The sequence below is a fragment of the Anser cygnoides genome, chromosome 5, assembly GCF_040182565.1.
Source record: "Anser cygnoides isolate HZ-2024a breed goose chromosome 5, Taihu_goose_T2T_genome, whole genome shotgun sequence".
Lineage (NCBI taxonomy): Eukaryota > Metazoa > Chordata > Aves > Anseriformes > Anatidae > Anser > Anser cygnoides.
The window spans coordinates 16,611,152-16,634,998 of NC_089877.1; the positions used below are offsets into that span (position 1 = coordinate 16,611,152).

At 37.8% G+C, this 23,847-nt stretch overlaps 1 long non-coding RNA gene across 1 annotated transcript; it reads left to right on the forward strand.

Annotated features, from left to right (window-relative positions):
• The first annotated feature begins 3,726 nt into the window (after positions 1-3,726).
• Positions 3,727-13,209, forward strand: LOC106040937 (uncharacterized). The gene is made up of 3 exons (XR_001210140.3): positions 3,727-4,213; positions 12,099-12,223; positions 12,829-13,209. It is a non-coding gene; the product is annotated as an uncharacterized lncRNA (long non-coding RNA).
• Positions 13,210-23,847: the final 10,638 nt, after the last annotated feature.

Below are 23,847 nucleotides of genomic sequence, written 5' to 3' on the forward strand. Positions count from 1 at the left end.
GCATAGCTAAATCATAAAAGGATGTTTTTCTGTTTTTTTCCTGTTCTTTTCACCTCTCATAGAAAAGCTGCTTGATCATCTTTGTATCTGGTGTTTGCATGAGTCTCGTTGACTTTTCTTCTTGCCGATTTGTATACATGATAGATGTGTTTGGCCATAAAAATGCTGTTGGAGGAAAATAATTTCAGATGGGCAGGCGTAAGTTTCACTTCATTGGCTCCCATGAAATAAGGCTGATGTAAAGCTGTTAAACCCAGTTTGGTATGTTGGGTTCATCCAGGGCTATCAGGCAGAGCTACTGCTTAAATAATCAACTGGCAATCATAGGTGCTTAAGATGGAACAACTAGAACATAGTGAAGTGGGGAGGAGAGAGGAAGGGAATATATGCTATATGAGTGTTGAATGTTCAGGTAATTTTTTTAAATTTGCTAATAATAATACTATGACAATTACAACAGTAATTACACATAAGAACACTTGCACCAAAATAACAGTAAAATTTGGTTATTTATTACCAAACCACTACAAACGTGTCAGAATTTTTCAAGCAAAGAATTATTATCTGGAGGTTACAAGTGTACTGATGACAAATCACCACAAAACAAAAACAAACAAAAAAATGTGATAGGCAGTCTTTTATTCATGTGAGGATATTAAATGTTATTTTTCTTTTTCCTTTGAGGAATTAAGTTTTTTCTAATCTTCAGGGTATTTATCTCCAAGTTTCAAATGTTTAAATTCTTTATAAAACTCCTGATTTTAAGATTAATGCTAATTTGCAGGGAAAGATACCTAATTTTTACATAAGCTGACAAGTCAAATGAGATCAAGTGGTCATAAAATAACAGCAGACCATAACTAGTGGTCACCACATGCATATTATGATTGCTCCTGTAGGTGGCTGTTGCAATTAGAAATAGCTACAGGAATTGTTCAGCTGTTCCCTGGTTATGGCAGTTTCTCAGGTGAGGTAGCTGATGTCAAAACCCTCTGGACAGTGCTATTTTGTCATGTAAAGGGTCTTTTATTCAATGCCCTTGACATGGTTAGGTTGTCAAATGTTCAGGATTTTGAATATATTTGTGACAATACACATTCAGAGTAATTCTAGCCATCCACATTTCCAGACTGAAAAACAGGATTTCATCTTCCAGTACCCTAAGCTGGAAATAGGTGAGGGCTGGGAGCTGAGATGACTTTGTCCAGGATTAATGTGGCAGCACAAGTTTAAAAGCACTCTGAATTTTAGGCTAACAGCTGATACTTTTCTTAATGATTAGTTTTAAAATTCATCATTTAATTATTAGCTCGAAGGACACTGCAAATGAACACCATAGGTACCACATTTACATGTTTAATTGGATTAGTCTCCTGACTTTCAGATTCTAGCAATTAATTTCTCTTGGCATTTTTTTCCACATAGCTAAATGATCAATCTTTTTTTTTCAGTGCATGGATTCACATCATACATTGTTACACTGAAAATTTTATTGTTCCTCTGCAATATTATTCTGCTGTTGCTGTATCACCTGCTGTAAAAATATATATATATATAAATAAATAAAAAAACTTCTTGAAATAAGTAGAAGTTGCACTTAACTGTATTTTAAAGTTTCGAATATTTGAATATATATATATATATATATATACAATGAGCAAATGTTCGTTCTTCCAATTATGAAATCACCTAAATTGAGGAAATTCAATGCCTAATGTTGTGTGAGCAGTCAATAAATGAACGTTTCCTATGTTCAATTGTACTCTTCTGTTTGAAAATTATCATGGCTATTTGGGCAAAATAAGGTGCAGTTGTCATGATCTTCTGTTAAAAACAAAACTTATATTTTTCAGAGGTTAGCAGTCCATGGCTCCCATTAGACCCTTAGCTGACAGACATGGCATTTGTATGCTTAAACGTATCTAACACAATGAACTCTTAACTCATTTGACTTCTGGCATAACAATATAAACATTAATAATGGAAGTGTCAGGTTGAGATGTGTCCAGAAACTTCCATTACTTAAGTCTCTTCTCAACTGTTCTGTTTGCCAACTTGGTTGTGTGGTTGGAAACCAGCAGAGAGGAGGCAGGTCATGCTTAGAAGGTCAGGAGGTCCTTCAAGACCGTGAAGGGCAAGAAAGAACATCAAACTTCTTTCCATACTTTTTGATTGCAAAACCTCATCATGCAACGTAATGAGCATTTGCAGTTTCCGTAGAAGTCGGTGGATAGTAAGAGCTGAGCCTCCCTACTTAATATGCAGTTATTGAACACTTTGGAGAATTAGGCAATAAGTAAAATATGTTGCAAATAAATTTCTGAAAGCAGATTATTTGAATGGTGAGGTGATTTTATGGTTATTTCCATACTACAATTACTACTGGAAGAAAAAAAAATCTAGCTGTATCTAAGGTCCACTAGATAAAATGTGGTACCCCTCTGAGTATCTCAGTTCAGTGTCATTTTGTGGTTTAGGTAACAGCTGCTTGATAGGTTTTGAGGTGCTACAGAAACAATGATTACGAAAAACTATTTCATGTAACTTATTCAAAATAACTGATGGCAAGCAGGTAACAGCATGAGAAGCATTGACATATTAGTCATTTTTAGTTCAAAAAGCACAGCGGCATTTAAAGTGCTGTACAAAAGCATTTGCAATTTATTTGTGACTGCTGTTAATTACATGTCTACCTGTACTCTTGCAGGGCAGCTTCTGAAAATCTGCATGTTAAAATGAGATGTACCTGCATGAAAATGTTGTATGTTTTTAACCAGAGGGACTGCGTTGATGTGAACTCACAAAGAACGTTACCATATCCACAAAAGCTATGAATTAGTAAAGCCATCAGTGTCTGTTGTATGGCTAGCGTAGCAGTTTATCTTTACTTCTGAAGGTCACGGTCAATTCTTGCGTTATGGTTTTTCACTGTTGTATATTCAGGATACAGCCAAATCCAAATTAATACTTGTGGTTTCAATGTTGGTTTCAGCTCCACCTCAGCTCCACCTCTATAAGTCTCTTCCAGTTCTTTAGTGTCTCTGGGTAATCACATGGGTAAAACAAAATTAAATCAAATGCATGCATGTTCATAGTGTATAAAGCAGAGTGAATATTTCTCTAGAAAACTTTATAAATTTTCAGTAGTTCTTTTTGTTTGTTTTGGTTTGGTTTTGGTTTTGTTTTTTTTTTTTGCATTTATTACTGCTGAACAGAATGCAATAACCCTGGTAACAAGTCAGAACAGATTGTTTTAATAGTGGCAGAATGGAAGATGTGAGACCCAGGCTAGATAACATGAAAAATTACATCTCTTAAGACATGTTGAGGCTACAAGCTTTTAGCCAGATCTTAATCCTTTAATGCTTGCTTTATGTTGATTTTTTTGTAATAGACAGTCCTTCTGGCAAAAGGCCAAACCTGAACTGTTAGAGGAATATGAAAAATCCTGTTACACAGGTTTCACAGAATTTCAGGCTTCAGCTCTTAATATATTGCTCTTTCCAAGTTCATTTCCTTAGGGGAGGTTTCTAGTGTCTTTACCAGTAGAAAATGCCTGTTTCTAAAGATTTGCAATGGATTTGATTCTCCGCAATCATAACTGAACAAGATCATTCCTACAGGGTATCTTGGGGCAGGAGCCCTGACTAACATCAGAAAGTTCAGCTAATATTAACAATCTTATTGCAGGTATTACTATCTTACTTTGGTCACATGAAAGTAAGGCAATGAGTTTGTATAAAACAGTACCAAAGGAGTACGTAGGGAAACCTTCTTAATGATTTATCACTGAACATGCCTATTAAGATTACTTAGTGTTGTGCAAGATTTCTTTTCTTTTGTTGTGTCTGTAGCTGAACCTCCCAGACCACATTCACTGGTCCTTTCTTCTCCCAGGTGGCAGCAATAATTAGAGGTGGTGTAAATTCACTTTATCTAAGTGGAGTTGATCACAGCAGGTATAAAACCTGCTGGGCTGCTGCCTGCCCTACCCTCCATCAAGATGAAGCCTGAAGTAGGGGGAGGTATAGCTATGATGCTGTTGTCTCCCATGGCAGTAGATCCTTGGCAGAGGATCTGCCCAGGAGGAAAACTTAGACCAGTATCTTCAAGCTGCTTGTAGCCCTTTCTGCTGGCTACTGCAAGATCTGTGAGTGTCAGAGTGGTGATCACGCTAATTGTACAGAAAGAAGCTGTGACCTCCTCATCCTCTGTGAGCATCTGTGGTCAAGCTCTAATTTTGTCTGTTGTAATTTAATTTTTTACAGTGTTTCTTTCATCAAAATGAAAGTCGATGGAAGCTGTACTAGAAATTCAGAAATCTGATTATTGTGGCTTATTGATAAAAAACATAACTTGTCATGCTTGGGTTTAAAGCTTATAGGTTCTGAAAATGTGTTCTAATTTATTTAATTTCCTAATCAACCATAATTGATTGATCTGGAGGACAGTTATTTATGCATTTCAGAAAATGCCTATTTAAATGTAAATGTTTCTATGCACAAAAGAGTAGAAAGCTGTCAAATCCTTGAACTCTGGCTTTACTGAAACAGGAAGCTTGGAAACTCCTTCAACAGCAGTAAAACTAGGCTAGGACTAAGTGGAACCTGAAAACTATAGGCTGTGTCCTTTTGTGAAGCTAGTGAATTGGTGCTGGTGGATGGTGTAGGGGGTCCTATTAACTTGCTTTAAAGAATGAGTGAATAACCTAAATATAACACTCCTTTCTTCTTCAAGAAGGCAGGTTGTCATTTTGATGTGGTGGCAAAACTAGCTTGGGACCTTAAGGTAGTACTGCTATTAGCTATCTAGCAATGTTTGTTGGTTTGAGCACAATGCCATGCTGATGCAGCTGTATGACTTCCTATTGTAGGGCTAAATCACTTGTCTCGCTAGCTTGAGACTCTTGTATACTTATGCAGTTCAAACAACTCTTAAGGACTATGCAAGGGAAAGAATAGCGCTCAATTCTTCAGGCCTAGACTAGGGTTACTTCAGTGATTCTTTCACTGCTGTCTTTGATAGTAATTTCTGTGTATTGCATAGTTCTGCTGGGATAATCAAAAGGAGACATTATTGAGGCAATAAGTGTCTTTTGTTTGAATTAGGAGATTTCAGTAATCTGTATCCTTACAGATATATCCTGTTCCTATATTTTAAGTATGTTTGGTATGCCTCAAAATTAAGGGGGCAAAAATTAATAAAGCACTAAGATAAAAAGGGTGTCTCAGCTTGGAATTAATCTTGTACCAACTGGAGAGAGGCAAAAATACTCTCCTTGCACCCTTTCCCAGGCAGGCAATTTGTCTCATTTTTCTCACAGCCTATGTGAGGAGTGGAAGAAGCTCAAAAGAAGTTCACCCAGGACTTAGTAGTGCCCTTGGTCAGAATTGCAGGTAGATGCATGAAGGCCATAAATCCTAGTTCAATATATCTATGGCGTCTTGCTACTGTGCTCTCTACTCCTTGTGTCTCCCACCCAAATCATGTATGCTGCAATGCACTGACATAACCAAACTTCTGTACCGTCAGCACTTCAGAATCGATATCATTGCAGAAGAGCAAGCTGGATTCCCCTGAGCCTCATGAATCATAACCAAATTGATAGCTTAAGTTCTGATCACACAGTTTGTTGCTGTGGCTGATGGCTGATAATGACAAAGGAAGAACACAGCTTGATTGGAAATCACCAAAATGAATGAACCTGCTGCACTGACAGGTCAGAAATGTTAATTCTGCCCTGAAAAGAGAAGCAGCATGACTGTGGCTAAGCCTTTTAAATGGAATTTTTTCTCTCATGAGTTGCCTTTCACAAACAGTGCATTTGTTTACTTGCTGAGGAGATTTGTAACCTAAATCAATATTACTCTAGTCTTTGCTTGATACAAGGATGTAAATACTAGTAGCAACAGAGTGAATCACTGGCATGCTCAGACAACATAAATTTATCTGGAGAATCAGTGACCTTCACCATTTCAAACCTAGCCCTATTCAGTTATAAGAGAACGGTGTTTTGACATCTGCATGTCTGCCCATCTGAAATGAGTGATGTGAACTCCCTATGCAGTCACTAAGGTTTAGTTCCTAGGCTGCTATCAAAACCATCACTGATGTGCAATTCATTTGTAGTCTCCAGACACAGGAATGATTGCAAATGGGCACAGAGCCCAGCCCCTGCCTAGCTCCTGTGGATGGTCTCTGCACACCTCTGGTGAAGAGCTGAGTCACTGGTAAGCAGAGGTGACTGGCAGGATGGTTTTGTGAGCTGGGAAATCCTGTGCTGAACAGTGGGAAATGGAGGACTTCAGTCAATAGAGCACCACGTGGCTAATGTTCTTTTGGAATATATGCCACTCAGTCTGTCTAGGTGTTTTTGTCACGCTGCCCTGAAAAAAGTGTTTCTCATGCACATTTCCTGTTTTTCATATACACTATCTGTTTAAGGTTAGATAAAATGGTTTCAAAATAAGTTTGTAATTGTCTTTTGTGAGCTATTGCAATTAGGCTGCACATTACATCATTCCTTGGTTGGGGAAAGTTCAATAAAATTGCAAGAGAAACATTTCCCCTTTTACTGATTCACGCAGAGCTCAGAATTGTATAGGATACAAGAAAAATCTCCTTTTGTCTTCACATTTCTACACAATGTTTCTTGAATTATTTCTTCTCAACAGACTTGCTGTGCTGTGATTTGCAGACATGGCAATTGCAAAAGCTCAGCTACCTCTCCATCCTAAGGTGTGCAGTAATATGCTTCATGCTTACAGCTAGGGTTCAGTGGTGATATTTCCACACACTGTTAATGCTAGCCAGAAGTCAAATTCTGAATGGGAGTGGTGTCCCTGCTACTATCTTCTGTCCCTGAAAGCCCACAAATTGCATTTTCTTTAGAAAGAAATGGACACAAAAATGCAATAGCAATAACAGATCAGAAAACTGCAAAGAGAGAATTTTATGTCAAAAGGAGTCTTTTGCCTTAATATTTTACAACTTCATTCTAGAAGAAAAACCAGGACTCGTGGGCACAGGTTTCATGCCTGATGCCTTAGAGCTGGATTACTACCAAAGGTTAGACTATGAGGCATAAGTTGGATGTTTTCTTCATATGTCTGCATTTGATAGAAATGTTTTACAGCTCAGTACAGGAAATGATGTTTTACTATCGAGGGAACACTTGGAATGAGGGAATTGTACACAGAACATTGAGACACCTAGTTGGATTTATCAGAGGAGGTTGTATCTGCAGTTAGCCATGGGCATGTCTGAGTCAATGCAGGGCTGAAGTAGGAGCAGTCATTAGGATATTTCAACGTGCTCTAACAACCTTCATTTTATATATTTATCTAGAATCCACAGTATCAAAATCATGAGAGAGTATGGCAAAACAAAAGGGAAAAAATGTCCATAAAGTGAGACCTTTCTTTCAAGACTTTCATCTCAGTGGTATGGATAGAGAGAAGTGGGTCAGTTTGTTCGCACTGCAAGGAATATTTGATTGTGACCTGAGCAATGCTGCTCACTTGAATCCTCTCTGCACATGAAAACTCGTGCTTGATCACTCTTCCAAAGAAGTTTGGCTTTCTAATGTAGGGGGCACAGCCTACAGATCTAGTGACTACAAACTCTCCACTGCTAATCCAGGCACTTTCTGTAGCCCTGATACTATTTTGCAGTGGGGTTGCTTTCCCTGAGATGAGGTAAGCTTGGTGGAACTAGCTTCATTCGATGTTCAGATGATGCCACAAGCCCAAAGAAATATTTTCAATGAATTGCCTGTGGTTCCTAACCTAAGAACTAATTTTGAGGTTTTCAGGTATTAATACTGACAGCCTTTAGGAATAAATACTAGAATAATTCAGTATTTCATAGATGTAGGTTTAATTACAATACAATACAAAATTATATAATTATCATAAATAATTCAATTATTCAGAAATCTCAACTCTTTGCGAATTCAATACTTAGCCTGGATTCTGTATTCAGGCCCAATCCTTCAGGAAATCTGAGGATAATTTTTTAAAGATTTGGAAAGATATTGAAGTGTTTGCCTTCAACCCTAGGCAGTGACATCAACAGAGTTGTTCAGGGAGCAGAGCAGGGCTTGGATTTAACCATGTTGTCTTGATCCAGTTTGTCATTCGGACTTGAGATTGTGAGGTCCAAATACCATGAACTGACTTGTCAGTGGGAGGATTAGCTCCCAGGTTGAATTCATTTGGAGAGCTATGTGAGAAGTCATCTTGATAAAAACCATAATAATGAATCATATTCTTTTGTGGTAATGTTTTGAATCTTTATTCAGAGAGCCCACCCTGTAGGGGCTTTTTGTGTGTAAAGCCTTTTAAATGTTTTTAGCTAATCTTTATTTTTAAAAGAACCCTGCTCTCTATTCTGCTGTGCGTATTATGTTTGATCAATGCTTTTTGTGCCTGAAAAGTGGAAAGTGTATTTTTTCTTTGTGATTTTATTATTGTAATCTGCTACACTGTTAGAATTTAATACCAAAGAGTAGCATGTTATAACTTTTTATATTTAAAGTGACACTACTGTTGAGTTTTTTCCAAGTTAATTTTATTGTTGATGAAAAATGTTAGACTGGCAGCACCAGAGATTACAGTACAAGCCTTACCCAGTTTACCCCTATTTACTGCTAAGTTCCAGATGAATAATTGAAAATGCACACAGCAGGGCTCTAAGCTGCTCTGAACTGAGGTCCATTATTCCCAGTCTGACTGATGGAGAGGTTACAGTGAAAAATGGACTGGAAAGGGATTCCCAGAACTCTGCCTAGCATCCATCAAATAATGTTAAACCTAAATGCCCATGTTGTACAAGTGAATGGTGGCTTTTACATTGTTTTGCTGTTCTGTTTTTTCCCTAAAACGATCCCAGTGAAGCCATACTATAAGTGTACTTAAGAGGAGGGGTGGTAGACAAATACCAGATTTCTGGTAGATTCCTGAAAGTTCTGACTGGGCATCAGAAAGAGAAACTCGGATGATTATGATTACCTTTGCACTGGTGATAACCTTTTGAAGAATGTTCCGTGACTTCTAGATTCTACATCTGCAGAAAATTTTGAGTGTAGATGTTTTACTTTCAAAACATTGGTCTACTTCAAAGATGAAATAATTAAAGAAATCATTACTTTGATTTGTCCAGCTCAGACAGTGTGGGTAATGCCCATTTGTGGCTCTGCAGTTAAAAGACTTTTCTGATATTGCTAAGGGTAAAAACTACTTAAAATCTAGGATGATGCAAATTAAATTGGAAATTGGGAGAACATGCATGAGGTTAAAAGGAAACTTTGATTTCACCATTAGATTCAAACTTAGTTAATTGAGCTTCTTTATTCCTAAATGCAAGTCTAACATCTCTCTTCTAGCTAATGTTTAGCCAAGCTGTTTATGTGAATTTTTCATACATGTGTCTAACTACCCTGTCAAATTGATCCCTCACCTCTGGTAATTTTTGTTGTCCCTCTTGAAATATTTGTCAACGACTTTTCAGTGCAGGAATTCCCAGAAGCTAATGAGATATTCCATGCACACCCCTGTTCAGTGGCATAATGTCTGCAGTTATGCAAACCAATAGTGCTCAGTTGATGACTCTAATTAGCTGTTAAACAGTTCTCTTTGGTTCTTTTTCTAATCTTCTTTCTGTGTTCCTGCTGTTTCTTATACCCTCATTTTTCACAAGAAATGCACTGTTATCCATTTATTTCTGCATAACTGTATACAATCTTTAATCAAATTGACATTTGCACCAAAATTCCATTGATTTTAGTTGAACAAAATCAAACATTAACCATTTGCTGAAGGTTGTTTCCACCCACCCAGACAAAGTCTAGTGGTTTCATAGTGCCATTTAATATAACAAATCAAGACTATAAGAACTGGGTAATTGGGAGCAAGCTGCTAAAGTCTTCTGTTATTCTTTAGCATGTCCTGCTCCAACTTAAGTCAGTGAAAGGTTTTCTTTTTGGTATGAACAGAATGAGTCCTTTTGATACGAGATAAAAGATGTTGTCCAGGTGCCTGGATGCATTTCTCCCTCAGATCAAACAAGTAGAAATTGTGCAATGGGAAACTACTACACAAAATAAGACACTTTACAATGGTGTAAATCCCAGAGGAAACAGTGCAAGTTCTTTCAACAATTCTCTTTAAGAAAAGCTCAGAGTGAACATTTACTGTTCTAATGGTTTAACTAAGGTGAAAGATTAGCATGGCTTGTAGAATGTTTTTTGGTGCCTTTTAGAAAGAACAGAGAGAGCTAGTAAAATCATTAATCTGCTTAGTGTGAATAGATGTTAAAATCAGACTGCATAGTGCCTAGTGTCGGCAAAGTGAATTATTTGTGGCAAGCTTTTTCTTCTGAATGTCACTTGGCTCTATATACAACTAAATTCTGCAGGAATCTTTTCCTTCATCTGACAAAATTCTCTGCCACAGCTGTTCAATCAGGGATTCACACTGCAAGCCAGAAAAGCACATCAGCACATTTAGAGATACGATTTTCTTTGTGGCCATCAATTGAACCAGCTATGTACACATGTAAAATTAAGCTCCTGCACTTCTGGATCAGAGCATTAACAACATGCAGAAAAGACTCTGCTCCGTGACTATGCTTTTATTAACAGACAGTAACTTAGTCTATGCCTCTGACCTCATTCCCCCCTCCCCGCAGAGCAGGTCCAAACATATTGTACATACTGAAGAGGAGTCCCTTTATTTTCTAATTCTGCTTAAGAAGGACTTTTTTATGTGCATGGGTGACAGAATTTGGAATCCTTATAGTTTTCAATGAAAAAAAAATAGGTGGAAGTTCTGTCTGACTTTCAGACATTCTGCTGCCTCTAGAGAATCCACTGAGGAAAGCAAGGTGCTTTCTCAACTCCTAGAGAAATTTGGCCACTGGAAAACAGGATGCTCAACCTCAGCATGGGGGCATCAAAAGCATCCAGCATAAAGGGAGAATGCCTTAAAGTTGCCTGCCCTTGAGAAGCTGACAGCACAGTTGAGAAAAAGCCAGGGACAGAGCTGCTGTTTGCCCTTGCTTTCTTCTGCATTCAATACAGCTAAGAGCAAGTTCTGGGACAGGTCCTGAATTCCTTTTGCAACACACTCCAGAGATGCTGACCCAGGATTTTAAATGTCTGCATTTTGGATTTAAGAGATTAGAGATGCAGGCTGGTGTGATAATATAAATCCTTACGAGGATCTGTTTGAAAACATGACTAAGCCCAAAGCAGTAAAGACCCAAAACATTTTATCTGAGGTATTTCTTTTCTTGCAAAGAATCTTACGGTATCTGCGCCTGATAAGGAAGAGATGCTTTGGATTCAAATGTACTAAAGCTTGGAATGAGGGACTGTGGTGACCTGCTTGAAGATCTTAGCTCTTTCTTCTTGACCCACAACTCAATCCTTTCCAATCTTTTCTTAGATGAGAATTCCAGCAAAGTTGCTAGCAGTTACGCCTAAGTAAAAAGTAAGCAGTTATTTGTGGGTCTATACCAAGATCTTTCTCATCTTCTCCAGCATTCTTCAGTTCTGTATGCAGGTTAACTGAGTTTTCTAAAGGAATAATTGCCTTATGTTAAATGTGTTTATAAGTCCTGATTTAAGGTTTCTTCACAGGAACTAATTTTTAACCTGTCAAGGATAGTAAATATATAGAGCTGTTCTTTAATGAACACCTGGCACATGCCTGGTGAAAGATGATGTATCAAAAATAGCTATTTATTGATTTTTAATTAAATGAAACAAAACAAGGCACTCTCCTGGAGTAGTATGATATTTCACAAGATATGCTTCTAAGCAAGTGGTTATAGAGAATACATTATAAATCCTGTTGACAGACCCAACTTTCCATCTTCTACACAAAATAGTTCATTGCATTCTTTCTGTGCAAGTTACCATTTGACAAAAAGGTGGGAGTGGACTTCAAAAAAAAAAAAAAAAGCTCTGCTGTTTTGTCTTGCATAATAAATTCTACTCTTAAGACTTAAAGGGATTGTGTCATTCTTAAGCATTTTATCACTTTTAACACATCCTAAAAGCATTTCTCTGTATTTCTCTTATTTTTCCTAATTAGGAAAATGTTTCCGCTGAGGATGTGAGAGTACACAAATGGTGCCAAGCAACTGAATGCATGCAGAAGTGGTCAAAACAGCAAGTAATAGGAAGTGTCTGCGTCTCCTTACAAGATTTTGCTGCAAGGTAGTGTTCTTTAAATTCTCCTGGCACTTAAAATGTCAATTTGCTATAACAAGTTTTTTATAATATGAAATCATTCAATTGTTCCTGAGATTTACTGGGAAAGCTTTAGGCTGCAGCTAATGAATTGCTTCTGGCCCCAAAATCACATTTTAAATTAGTTGACTGAACTAAGGTATTCACCCACTTTCTGATTTTATGTTGCATTTTTACTGCAAGAAACAAAATGTTCTCTTGAGTCCAACAATACCTTCAAACCCTGCTGCTTGCTGTCACCAAGCCTTGCTGTGGAGAGGTCAATTATGTTTCTCTTCAGGACAGTTTGATGCCTACAGACTTAGGTATTTTTGTACATGGAAAGCAATGTGCAGGCATTCCCTAGACTGCTCCCTGTTCCATCCTGTGCCCCTTGAGAGGGTTTGAAATGGCTTTTGTGCTATGGCAGGGAGGCAGTGTTCATGCACAGTAAAGAGCATGAAATTCTAAGCTGTGGATACCAGCACAAGGGGCAGCCCTGTCTGGCTTTACCAGTCACCCAACTTCGTAGTTCACTTGTAAGCTAAAGAAAACAAAGTTAAGTACCTTTTGCTAATTATAATCTCCCTCAGGCACAGAGCCTAGAAGTTGTCACATCAAGCATATCATTCTGTCTCAGGACCCTTGGAGAAGCACAGGAGAGGAAACAGAGGATTTCAGTGATGTAATTTGTAGCCACAATGGATGGTGGGAGTAAAGTCAGAGGCCTGGGTAAAACTGTACACAATTAGGTCGGAGTCACAGGCAGTGTTTGTGTTTTATATGCATTGCACAGTCCATGAGCATTGTAAATGTGGTATTTCAAATATCCTATTCAGATTCTCTAATTAGCCATTTTCATAACAAAACTCTAATACCCATTTTTCCTCTTTCATATTCTCTCAAGAGTATGAACAATTATAGTGACACTATGAAAGAATGTTGCGTTTTTGCATACTTTGGTCAGTCATAAACCAAATCAATTATTCCAAATTGTTCTGAGCAGAACTTAATTTTATTACCCACTTGTCAAGTACATCAATCAGATGTGATTTTTTTTGGAACCTATTTTCCTTTCTGGTGAGCGGTTTTGCAATTACCCTTACTTTAAAGAATACATTTCTGTACTGAATAATGGTTATATGTGTTTGAGGCTAATGTTTTTCTGTCAGCAAAGAGAAACTATCTTATTTTGGCCTGTTATTCAAATTCAACATGCAAATTCCTTGTTTTTGAGCACATTGTATATAAAAGGACATGTAGTAATTTACTGTACAAAGGGCTTGTGCTTTTACGCAAAGTTAGGCTGGATTTTTTATTTTAATGCTCAGGAGGGCAGAGGTTTCAAAAGTGGAAAACTACAATGGGCATTGCATTATTTCTATATGAAACGAATACAGTTGAAATATCTCAACTGAGCAAGGCATCTACATATATGCAAACCACCAATAAATCATGTTTTTCTCTCAGCTATGCTAATTATCCAAAACTCAACTAATTATCCAACAGTTTGTATATCAGAAAACAAATCGATTGCTACTCTTATGGGTGCATGACTTACAAAGTTTGTGGTGAGATGACACTTTTAATTCTAGGTCTTTCAGAATGCCATCTAATTCAAGTCAATGGCAGCTGTGAACTACTTCCATCTAATAAAGTTTGAGAACTGAGTAATGGTTTTATTTCCTTGTTTCTCCTCTCTTAGGATTTAATAGGCAAGCTTTTACAACCATTACAATTGGCAGAAAAAGCAAGGTTTTGACTGCCATAGACTTAAGGAGTTTACTGTAAATCTGGACATATTGCCTAAAAGAAAATAGGAAAGGAAATAGAAAATAGGAAAGTTAAGGAAAAATGGCGGGGTACCTCAGTTCTGGGTAAATAAAAATGACTTGTTTTTCCATGAATGTTCTCTAGTTACATATTTACAGATTACTGTGGAAGCTGCAGTCATACAGAGTGCGAATGGGTCAGGTAAATCACATAGTTGTGTTGTTGATGATTGGAGTGAGCAAAACAGTGCTGTGCTCCTGCCATCGCTGCAGCACCTCTGGGTGCCACCTGGAAGAGGGAACATGCTGCAGCTGTGAGGAGCAGATAGTCTGGCGCTTGGCACTGGCCTAACAGTTGACAGTATCTGTAATACTACACCAAGCCCCCTTTTTTCACAAGCAGTTCCAGATCCATCTGGAGGACCTGAGTTAGATTAGCATGCAAAAAACCCATGCTTCGGTTGAAAGGCTGCTTTTGGTGCTGAGGCTGACTCGGCTCTGCCCGATTCAGTGAGAGTGCAGGGTGCTGAGTGCTGGGCAGCAGGCAAAGGGTGCCAGGCACCAAAACTGCTGGAAGTAGGAGTTGGGGATTTGAGTTCTGTCTGATTCTCAGCAGGGTTTTGCTCTTTGGTAGTGTCACAACCCAGATTACAGGTAGGAATTGCCTAGATCCAGGTAACAGCTCAGGATGCAGATCAGCTTTGGAACAGGAATTCTGAGTGATCAAACCATGAGCCAGCTGTGCAGCAAGGGAACGGATCATCCCCTGGTGTGAGGAGACATGCCTTTTGAAGTAGGTGTTCTTTGCCTCTGCCTTTCTCACCTCTTCCTTTCGTTGACTTTTCAGGCTGTTATGGCTTCTTGTGGATTGTATAACACAATACAGCATCTCAGAAGTGACAGCTAACCACAGCCTAGTGTCTGTATGAGAAAAGGCAGAAAGCAGGCCATGGATTTATTTGTGGAAATGCTGAAAACACTTATTCACAAGGAGAGCTTTGCTTAAAGTAGCATAATGAGCAGGTGGAAGCCTGACTCTCACACATGTATATTTGCTGCGATGTTCCACTGCTAATGAAACCTTGTGAGACTAACCCCAGTAAAAAAAATTCTCCTTAGAAAAACAGCCACCACCAAATCATCCCATCGGATTTCAGTAAACTTCAACTCTTTGACACTTTATCTAAATGTAGCTTGTGGTCTGCCTGAAGTCTAGTCAGGGCTGAAAGGACTACTGAAGGACTTCATTTCCCTATAAAAGTTTGTTCAGGGATACAGGAGTAGTGGAGTCTGTTCCTGATCTAGCCTAAATAGGTCAGAACCAAAAGTTAATCTTGACTGCTCAGCTGGCTGGAAGGTGATTTTGGTGATCCAGTAGTTGCCTAATAGTTGTGTCTGTCAGCGTGCTAGCAGTATGTGATATTCCTGACAGTAATGGCAAGAACTGGATTGACTTTATTTAGTTTTTTTCTGCTACACAACTAGTGCTTGCCTTTCATATTCCTGGAAATCACTCACAGATTGTATCTCTGAACTGAATGAAAAGAGCTATCAAAGAACAGGCACGCTTGGGTGAAGGTAGGGAATGGAGATTATGCTGGTGCTGCCCATGGTATTGTTGAAAAATCCTTCTGCTTCTAGTTACAAATAAACATACTTAATATCAAGTGGTTACAGTTATAATCTATGTAGTTACAGAGGAGGCATCGGAACCAAAATGATAACCCAAGGGAAAAATGATCCTCTTGTGTTACCAAAGGATATATTAGGTTGTTAATCAGATACAGATACCTTTAGTTGAACAAGAAAAAATTGTCATCGTGTGCTTACTGCCTTCTGTAAAGCTTTATGCTTGCATTGGATAATGCCTCATATTTTTCTCCATTTGGTATGTACTGGGATTCTATGCTAGATGAAATGCATCTATTTGAACTTCCAAGGTGTAAAGTACCAAGTGAAAAATACAAGTTCCTTATCCCCACTTGTCCCTATTGCCTTAACTTTTTTGCTAAAATCTTTTCCTCCTGTCTCTAATTCATAGACTCTAGTATAAAAGGTTCCTGCTAAATTCATCAGCTTTGAGTTATCTGTGCTCTTGGTGGTGTTTGCACAGTTCGACTTTACTGATATCCACCTTCATGTATACAGATCTAAAGGATCTGAAAGCACTTTACAGCCTACCAGCTAAATCCTAGATGATAGAAATCTTTCATCCTGGGAAAGCCTCCCTTCATTTGATTTGTATCCTTACACATGACCCAGAGAGGAAGCTACTGCTATCAGTTGGTGGGCAAGGGTGGGTGGGCATGAAATCCATGAGCTTTCTGTTCACATCCATTGTCACTTGCAGAGCTGCCTCTTCACAGCAAAAAAAATAGTAACTGTCCTGCAAATGCAGTTAACTGCTGTCATTCTCAGAGCCTTCCTCGTACATAAGCCATATGGCTCGTTCACTGCATCTTGCTCTCCCCTTCCCTCCTTTCATTCCATGAAAAGAAATGTTTCAGCCCTTTTTGTACAAGCATGATTTTATATGTCTGCTTCTTGTGCTGTGGGGATACCAGGCAGAAAGGAGGTAGAAAATGCCAGGGATTTTTAAAACCAAGAGCTGAGAGAATATCTTCCTACAAGTATATGTAATTGTCTGCACATCACTGAGGCTGAAGTCTGCACATGGCAGTGATGGAGCACAGGTTCCACATGATACATCTCAAATCTTGGATGATACAAAACAAGTGCAAAAATATTTTACTGTAAGTAGCTATACACATGTAATGCAAGCAGAACTTGATTTTAATGCAGCTCCAATTTAAGATGGGTAAATTAATTCCATTGTATTACATGTCCATGTACTTGGAAAAAGAAACACAAATTTACATTTACCTTGTAAATTTTATTTTGTATTTACATGGAAGGACTTTGAAATACTGAATGTCTTCAGAGTAACAAAACAGATAAAACCTCATTTCCTATTATTTTCTCTATCAAAAGCCCCTCCTAAACAATAATTGGAGCCAGCTGAGAGGGGCAGTGAACCACCCCTGTCTACTCATCTGAATGTGATGACATTTCAGCTGTGTTTTAATTTTCACTCCAAATCTAGGCAAGCCATTTTCCCTTTCTATCCTCCCTAAGTAGAGGGCTAAAGTTTGCTTCCAAGGAGATCTTGGACATGAGAACACTTTCAGAGTCTGAAGTATGTGGAATTACAAGGCTAGGTTTTACTTCTCATTTTACAAACAATGCATGCAGAAACTTTACTGAGCCAAACCAAACCTGACTAAGCTATTCGTAGATGCTGTCACAAATCTGAACATGAACTTTGAGAGAGAAATTGCTGGTGCCTTGTAAAGCTGTCCAAATAAGCCATTTGATGAGTGGTGGTTCTTCAGAGAACCACGAACATATATAAATGGTGCTGTGGTCTATTTATTTTTGGTATTGTGTAGTTACAGTGACATTTCTCTTATGAATCAAGTAACCATTGTTAAATCAGTGAATTAATAGAAAGAACAGCTGTGCTACATTGCTAACAGTTATTGATGGTCTTGCTGACAGTCATCTGTCAGGTTTTGATATTAATACCAAAAAACAAGCCTTGGAATTACATTACTTACTGCTCCTTGGAAGTGCTCTTTTATGACTTGGCATGCCAACAAGGCAAGGGTAGCAAGGGGGAAGGAAACAGGAGCAGCTAAACTGGAAAGCTGAGCCAAGGAGATGCTGGATTTTTGTTGGAATACATCACTGTGTCCATGGCTGCACTGGCAAATGCTGGAGTCCCAGGCAACGTCAGTCTCATGAATCACAGGCAGTCTGGAAACATGAGGTATGAGAAGCAGGGAGATAAAAGATGGAAATGGAAGGATATGTATGGGAAACAAAAGAGGAAAAAAAAAAAAGATCTTTGTGGAGAGCTTTGGCTGTGTTATTGCATCTTACCTTGCTGTAAGATAGATCTGATTTGTTAAAGGGTGCTGCTATTAGCTCACATCAGTAATCTGTAAGAAGTTTAAAAAAAAAAAAAAGGCAACTAGGACTGTCTTCAAAGAATTTTGAGGGGCAGAGTGGAGCGGGGGTTCTGGGAACAGGATGATCCCATTATTTAAGGCCTCTAGAGCTGAAGGCCTACAGGAGAAACCTGTGAGATGCTTACAGAACGAGGGGAGAAAGTAGCAAGTTCTAGATGAGGAGGTTGCCAGTAAATTTGGGATATTTTGTTTCAATAGACTATCTGGTTTGTGCTCTAGAAGGAGGAAATTCCTGCAAATGCAGCATTTGCTTTCCTCCTTTGCCAGGCAGCAAGAGGAGGGAATGTGTTGCTGGGCTCTCAGCCTAATTGAGAAAGTGCTACCTACAAGGTCTATTTTCTGTTCCTTAACTCCTTGTAAATATATTTTCTCAAATGAATCATATTTCTCCTCTAGTATATGGCAAATCTCATTCCTCTTCATTTTACTCTTATTTTTCTCCTGGACCTAATTCAGCCCTACATCTTTGCTGTCCTGTCAATTCTATTTTTCCCCATTTAAAGGGACTTTTATAAACTTATTTTCCTCTTCTTTTTTTTTGTTTGTTGTTTGTCTTTGTGTGTGTGTGTAAAATCCCACTTTTAAAGCTAACTTGTTCTGCAGTGGCATGGTAGAGAAAGATGTAAGAAATTTGTTGTACTAACTGCAGTGGCCTGAAGCCTGCTAATGAGTGCTGTTAGTATAACATAATTGGTGCCTCTCCACTGGGGAAAAATAGCTTCAGTCCTGCCCAGGAAACTTGTGCTGTATTCCACCAGTAATTTGAGTATGTTGTAGTCTAGGAACAGCAGGTATCTAAGTTGCATTATCAGCATAATGCTATGACATTTTCCTACCCAGATTGGACCCGTCTGCAGGGTTTCACAGATTAAAGTCCAGCCCTGTTTAATGGAGAGAGAACTACTTATTTTCACTAGGAAATAAAAATGTGATTGTCTAATGACTAGGATTTAAAGTGTGACATAGGCCTGATCTGTGTCTCACCAGGAGGAAGACTAGCATCAATTCACTTAGCAGATTTTCTCCAGGCATCGACTATAGCAAGGCTGTAGCTATCAGGAGTACAGAATGAAAACTGTGGCTTTGCAGTCTAATAGTAACCCCATCAAATAATTTAAGCTGCAGAGGTGAAAGCAGCCAGGTATTATTTTTACCTAGAAGAAATGTATTTTGGCTTATAACCTTCAGAAGGACTGGAAAACATTAGGGAAAAAAAATGAGAAATATATTCTCTGCTTATCTTTACCTGTCTGCAGTTACTATTTCTCAAAACTGGTGTGCAATGTACATATCAGACAATAATACTTGAGTGCTGGCACAGCTAGAAAAAAATCAGATCCATGATTTATATATGCCGTCTTCTAAGACTTAATTTGCCAGCCAGCCCAGAACAGAGCAACTAAGCCAGTACCTGAAAACAAATAGTCTATAAGATATCACATGTTGTTTCTGATAACCTCAGTATGACTTGGAAAGTCTCAAGAATTGAGAAGTGTATTATTAAATGAAAATCTTCGGCCTTTGACCTTGATGTAACATTAATGGTTTTGGCCTTCATTGCCTTCTGACTGCTAGAACAGTCTGCAGTTAAACCAATATGAACTGGTGACAAAGTTGAGACTTCTGCCTGCTTCTCTGTAAAAGAGAAAGCAAATGAGAGCACCTGCTAAAATGTAGTTTCCAGATTCACAAAGCACATCTGTTGTCAAAAGAAGAGGGGAGAGGTTGATGAAAGTTGTTTTCTATTTGTTAAGTTATTTTACTAGACGTTTGTTTGTTTGTTTGTTTTAATTTTCTATTCAGGGAGTCATTGAGTACTTGCATTAAGAACAACCAGAGCATGTTTAAAGGCTTGGACTAAAACTCTTCCTGCACCCTGCACAAACAATAGAAAACAAATCACCTGAAAGTTATTTCTGCAATATGATTAAAAAAAAAAAAAACAACAAACTGCTCTCAGTAAAATCACAGGTGCTACCTAGAAAACTGTTGTGCAGATACATCATTAAGAACTTTACTGTCTACATGTGTACTGCAATTATATGCTAGGTAGACCATTCAAGTACCATAACCCTTCCTTCTCCCCCCCAAAAAATTTATTTATATATATATATTAGATTTGTTTTTGCTGGAAAAGCTTATTCTGGGTCTACAAAGTAAAACTCTACCACTGTCACTGAGGCTAAATTCAAAAGCTTGTCTATAATATTAAATCAATAAGTAATATCAAACCAATATTTGACAAGATACCTTCAGGCAGTCCAGCCTGTGGTACACACGTTTTGCCAAGGAAGGGCAGTGATACTTTCACTATGTGAAAACAGTGTCCTTTTGCTGATAAATATCTGTTCATAGGAGTAATTGTGTAATGCAGCCTTGTCATTCAAGCATATAACTATGTAGAGCATATGTATGAATTAAAGCTGAGATCATTATTCACAAAACTAAAGGATAGTTTTGGTTGTCCACCAAATATATATTTTAAAATGTATATTTAAAATTATTAAAATTAAATTATATATATTATATATATTATATTATATATAATATATTGTTATTATATAATATTATATATAGTATATATAATATTATATATTATATAATATTATATATATTATATTATATATATTATATAAAATAAAATTATAAATTATTAAAATTTATTTAAAATGTATATTTTAAATACATCTGGGTAATGTGGAATCCAGAGCAAGTGAAAAGGTATTGACGTTATCTTTAAAAACAGAACAAGTTCTTGCAAGTTAAGAAATACAAAAATAGGAGTGAAAGCTTAACTTGAACTCTGACCTCTTCTATTTTACTTTACTAGTCTCTTGAACAAGATTTTCTTGCATGTCTTTTGTATTTTCATTTGCTAAATAGTGCACAATTCTATGACTCCACTTCTCACTGCTCACAGTCTAAACCACATAGAAGAGTGCAGCCTGAATGTGAATTGTCCACATGTATGGGACCTGAAGGAGTAATTGCTTGATTTTCAAATCCATCTTGAACACCTCAAACGTAACACCAAGGCTTGCAAGATTACCCCAATCCACTACCAGTGGTCTTTGCTTTCAGTATAGACCAGGGAAACTTTCTTTTCTCTGTAACTGCCTCATATTAATCAGCATATGCTAGGTAATGTCAGGGAAGGAGTATACCAATCAGTACCAATGAGCAGATATTAGCAGTGATACTACCAATTTTCCAAACGTGTATCTCTATGTACTATTTTAATTTTAAAGTGCATGTATGCAGAAGTGATCATAGATATAATAGTATAGATTAGTTTAATGATACAATACTCTTCCCTAAGGGGTGATATTCTTCCTCTTCACCATAGAATAAAAACAACATTTCAGTGCATGTAGCTGACCTAAATATAGACAACTATTTGTGCACATTTGTGAAATACTTGCTAAAAAGACACAGCAAGGAATCAAAATAGCGCTGTTATCCTTCAAGCTACGACTAATGTGTGGCTTTTCAAAGTTATTTCAGTGCTTAATTCCCTTTGAGATCAAGAGACAGAAGTGAGGCTCCCATTATGTTTCCAAGTATATTTGTGTGAGCAATGACAACAGAGATCTGCATAGAGCAAGTTAAAAATTGGATTGTTACAGTAGCTTTCAGGTCGTGGTCTCTAAAATCAGGAAATACAGATTAAACTGAAAATAGAAGCCTAATGCTCTTAAGTATAGAGAAATCTTTTATCCATCAGGTAGACACAGGTAAGTGTTACTGGAGAGAGCAGAGTTGTCTGGAAAAGGTGGTTCTTGGGGGGTTTTGCTGCCTTAGCTCACCTTTGCAGCTCCTGGTAGCAGTCTGCTCTGCTCTGCCCTACTCCTCAGAGTTTCTTTCACACCTGAAGTTTTGTGTCCCGGTCTGGACTCCTCAGCACAAGACAGATATGGATTTACTGGAGTGAATTCGACACAGGGCCACAGAAATGAGTAAAGAACTGGAGCATTTTTAATATAAGGAAATTCCGAGTGGGCTGAGACTCCAGCCTGCAGAACAGAAGATTCAGCATAGGGGGAAATTAGATGAGGGAACAGGACTCTTAGTAATGACTGGTGACAAGAGGCACAAATTAAAAACCAGGAGGTTCCCGTTGGACACAGGGAAACACTTTTACTGTGAGTGTGGTCTAACACTGGAACAAATTGCCTAGAAAGTCTGTGGAGTCTCCATCCTTGGTGACATTCAAAATCTGACTAGACAGGGCCCTGAGCAAACTGTTGTAACTGACCCTGCTTGAGTTGGGAGGGTTGGACGAGACGATTTCAAGGCTCCTTCCAACCTAAAGGATTCTGTGATTCTTGTAAATATAATTTTGTATCTATATGTACATCTTCTAAAGAGAAGCATGAAGTTGTAATGTAAAGTATCACTGGTAGTGAATTGATGCAACTGAATTATTCCCTTTCACAAAAAAAAAAAAAAGGATATTTTCAGGACCTAAATTTCATGGGATTGCAGAAATCTTAGTATATGGTATTTTAAGAACAAAATACTCTTCAGCCTGGCCTTTGCCAACCTGAAGATTCCCAGAGCTTTTTTTTTTCCAGAGAAAAGATCTACATGTACTTTATCTTTCCATGGAGAGGAAGTAGGCGAAGAGTACATGTATGAGTGACATTAATCAAATCGCATACTGCATTATATAGTGACTTGATTGTGTGCTACCAGAGGATGGAAAATCAGATAAGAGCATTATAGGTGTGGGAGAGGGGTGGGCTTCCACTCGAGTGCTGTAATTAGCTGAATGTGAACCTGTGAGCCTGCAACCGCTTTTAGCTCAAATTCTGTTGTTGAAAGGGCAAATAGCATAGCAAGTAAAGGTTTCCTATATTGCATCTATTGGTTGAAGATGTAATACATCAAAGCAGTGCAGAGATGCAATCGTGCAGTAAGCTATTTAAAAACTTTAATGAACCATTTAAAATAAACTCATTGCAAGGTAATTTAACACCACCACTTTTACAATTAAATATACTATTTTAGCATGCAAATGCAGCACATTAATCGCATGTCAGGATAGAAAATGAAGTGAAACTGAGGGGATTCTGATACATGAAAGTCATCTCAGTAATTTCTCATCACTTCATGGTGCTCTTAAGCGGCATAATGAAAGAATGAATTGATTTAAACAACATTTTGTTGGAGCAATGGGGTTTGCGGAATTAAATTAACTTGATGGTTTGCTGTAAGAGCAGGTCTGCATGGTATTATGTTGTTCTTGAAATTAATTTCTTTTCCTCTCCAGAGTTATTTTTGTTTTGGTTTGAGGTTGATATTTTCTGTCTTATTTCCACAACGTTCACTAAGGAATTCGGTGCGCATCTTTCCACATTCGTCATTTCATTAAAATGAATTTTAAAAAATGCTTACTCAGATCCTTGTTATCAGGTTCTTGAAGATAGGATTCAGCAGCAATTCTGCAAGCAGTTTTATTTCTTGAAAATAATATACAGCTCCTCTTTATTTTTTGTATTAAATCTCTTTTCTCTGTTATGAGATATGGTTCGGAGAAGGAAGAAACATAATATTAACCAGAAAAACACAAATTTGGATTACACAGGTCTATCAAGAGAAAAAATACTCTTATGTAGTATTTTAATGAAGCAAAACATAGCACCTTTCAATATATTCAGTTTAGTCACAGTTACGGGCAATTGTGGTAAATGTTGCAGTATTTGTAAGTGTAAGCACATAGGCTAGATAGGACTCCTGTATTTGTCTAGACATAGCTTTAGCTCAGTAAAACATCAGTTGCATTTAGATGGAGAATGTGATGCTCAGA